This window comes from Fukomys damarensis, unplaced genomic scaffold (genome assembly GCF_012274545.1).
Source record: "Fukomys damarensis isolate Sample0158 unplaced genomic scaffold, DMR_v1.0_HiC HiC_scaffold_35, whole genome shotgun sequence".
NCBI classification, from domain to species: Eukaryota; Metazoa; Chordata; class Mammalia; order Rodentia; family Bathyergidae; genus Fukomys; species Fukomys damarensis.
Genome location: NW_022900947.1, coordinates 49336092 through 49339632, shown reverse-complemented (window position 1 = coordinate 49339632; position 3541 = coordinate 49336092). Strand labels below are relative to the sequence as shown.

Genomic DNA, 3541 nt, shown 5'->3' with positions numbered 1-3541 from the left:
GCCTGTCTGAGGAGTTCTCTGTCTCTGTCTCTTTGCTTCCCGGCTGCCATGAAATTAGCAGCTTTTGTCCACTTACGACCCAATGCTATGATGTTCTATCTCCCCTCACTCCCAGAATCATCAGAGCCTCTCAACTACCGACTGATACTTTTACAATTTTGAGATGAGATATATATTTCTTGCTTCAAGTTATTTCTCACAAATATTTTGTCACAACTACAGAAATCTAACATTAATATTATTAATAAACATTAATATTTATTAACAATGATAGCTAATAAGATGTTTTTAAAATTAAAGAAAAATTAAAACTTTGGAATTAAAATTATTAAATTCCTGAAATAGCTAAATAAGAAATGAAACCCTAGAGAGGAACCGCAGGAAACAATAGAGGCCCCGTGCAGAGCGAGCCCCTGCAGCCGCTCGGCCCCTCCCATGTTGTTCGGCCCCAGGGTCCTCCTGGCTCTCCTGCTGCTATGGCTGACAAAGAAGCAGCTTTTGACCACTTAGTGGAAGAAAGTGTGATTAAAGAGTACAAAATATGGAAAAAGAGCATGCCTTTTCTTTACGATTTGGTGATGACCCATGCTCTGGAGTGGCCCAGCCTGACTGCACAGTGGCTTCCAAATGGAACCAGACCAGAAGGGAAAGATTTCAGCATTCATTGACTTGTTCTGGGCACCCACACATCAGATGAACAAAACTACCTTGTGATAGCCAGTGTGCCGCTCCCTAACGACGATGCCCAGTTTGATGCGTCACACCATGACAGTGAGAAAGGAGATGTGGAAGTTTTGGCTCAGTTAGTGGGAAAATTGAAATAGAAATCAAGATCAACCATGAAGGAGAAGTAAACAGGGCCCGTTATATGTCCCAGAACCCTTGCATTATTGTGACAAAGATCCCATCCAGTGATGTTCTTGTTTTTAACTATACAAAGCATCCTTATAAACCAGACCCCTCTGGAGAGCACAAAGCAGACTTGTGTCTCCGTGGACATCAGAAGGAAGATTACCAGCTTTCTTGGAACCCATATCTCAGTGGACACTTACTTAGTGCTTCAAATGACCATACCATCTGCCGATGGGACATCAGTGCTGTTCCAAAGGAAGGAAAGGTGGTGTATGTGAAGACCATCTTTGCAGGCCATACTGTAGTAGTAGAAGATGTTTCCTGGCATCTGCTCCATGACTCTCTGTTTGGGTCAGTTGCTCATGACCAGAAACTTATGATTTGAGGTACTTGGTCAAACAACACATCCAAACCAAGCCACTCAGTTGATGCTTACACTGCTGAAGTGAACTGCCTCTCTTTCAATCCTTATAGTGAATTTATTCTTGCCACAGTATAAGCTGACAAGACTGTTGCTTTGTGGGATCTAAGGAATCTGAAATTTAAATTACATTCCTTTGAATCACATAAAGGTGAAATATTCCAGGTTCAGTGGTCACCTCACAATGAGACTATGCTGGCTTCCAGTGGTACTGATCACAGACTGAATGTTTGGGCTTTAAGTAAAATTGGAGAAGAGCAATCTCCAGAAGATACAGAAGATTGCCCACCTGAGTTGTTGTTTATTCATGGTGGTCACACTGCCAAGATATCTGATTTTTCCTGGAATCCCAATGAATCTTGAGTAATTTGTTCTGTATCAGAAAACAGTATCATGCAAGTGTGGCAGATGGCAGAGAACATTTATAATGATGAAGACCCTGAAGGAAGTGTGGATCCAGGACAAGGATCCTAGATATATCTGCATTCATGATTTTAGACTCCCATTTTTTTTTTCCTCTCAACCCTGAGATTGATTTAACACTGGTTTTGAGACACACAGACTTTGTTCAGCTGTCCCTCCATAATAGGTACCACCAATAATACTATTGGCCTAAAAAGTGGCTGTTTTCTAAATATTAACTGGGGTACTTGATTCAGAAAAGTCACAGACATACTTAAATTTTCTTCAACAATTTTCTATTAACCCAGGTCTAAAGTAGCTACAGAAAGGGGAATATAATGTGTGATTATTTTTCTTCTTAAGATGCATCCCCAAGTTTTTCAGACATGTTTCAGTAAAAGCTAAAGTTGAGCAGGGGATAGAGCCAAGTGAGGTTAGGTGTGTGAGCCATGAAGTATGAGTACTGCAAGATGTCATTTTTATTCAGGAATTAGGAGAGAATCAAGTCATCGATTCCTACTCTAAATCTTCATACTTGACTTTCCTGGATGCACATTTTTCCTATGTAGACCAGTTTCCTTTTGGTTTACTTAGTTGAGTCAAAGCTACATGTTCCTCCTTCCCTATATATTTTTGCTTGTTAGTGTATTGCTTGATCTGTTTCCATATTATTCCTTTCCTTTCTGTGAAATATTTTTTGTTCCTTTTTTGTTGTTGTTTTAACTTGGGACCACCAAGTTGTAAAGATGTATGGTTTTACTTGACAGTTGTACCTCAAGTACACTGTCAAGTTGAGAAGGTTGATTTGATGGATTTTAAAATTAAATGAATCCTGATAAGAGTTAGCTTTTTTTTTAGAAGTTAGTCCTTGACCACTAGTTTGATACCATCTCCATTTTAGGTGACCTGTTTCACCAGCAGGCCTGTTACTCTTCATGCCTAACTAAGTGCTTATAAAGGAATAAATTGCTTTTCTACTTAAAAAAAGAAATGAAACCTTAGAACCAATTAAAAATTAGAGTAAAATAACTAACTGTAAGGATGAAAAATATCCTACTTTATTTTTATCAGGAAATCTTTAAAATTATATTATATAAAAATAAATCAATATACCAAAATTATACCATTTTCTATTTTCTTCATTAAATACAAATTTGTTCTTTGAAAAGAAAATGATTTGTATGATTTTCAGATGACTTTATATATTGAAAAACATATAATGGCATTATATATGAAGAATAATTGAGAAAGAAGCAAACAAAAATTAAATTATTGATTGAGAGTACAGGAACTATTTAGAGAGGGATTAATAACCAGAAAAAGATAATAAAATTAGGAAAAAATGAAGAGCAAAGCCATTGATGTTTTTAAATGAGAAGACAATCTTAAGTGACTAATTTAAAAATATGCTCTGGTTCTGGTTAAATAATTTCTATATTAATAAGAATTAATACCAAAATAGCCATCTATCTTTAAATATACATATTCAATTATTTTTTTACAAACTATCAATAAGTATTTTCCATAACTACTTATGTATCTAGATGTATTATTTTAGTTTGCTCCCATTATAAAATCATACAACAAAGAAAGTCCTGTAATAATAATCATGAAATTATAACCTATGGGTATAAAGGAACATTACCAAGAGGTACAAAGAATTAGACAAATTTAAAGTATCACTTTCCAGAATTTAAATCATTTGTCTTATTTCCTAAACTTGTTTTACTTAGACTGTACTTGTTCCTTGAAATTTGATAGTGTTACATTCTGAAAGTCCCACTGCAAATAGAAAATATCAAAATTCAAAAATGCATTTAATACACCTTGTTCTGGGAGGAATATATATGACATGCACATAAAGTT

The 3541-nt window shown here is 35.7% G+C and overlaps 1 pseudogene; it reads left to right on the top strand.

Annotated features, from left to right (window-relative positions):
• The first annotated feature begins 476 nt into the window (after positions 1-476).
• LOC104863995 lies at positions 477-1747 on the top strand (annotated as a pseudogene).
• The last annotated feature ends 1794 nt before the right edge of the window (positions 1748-3541 follow it).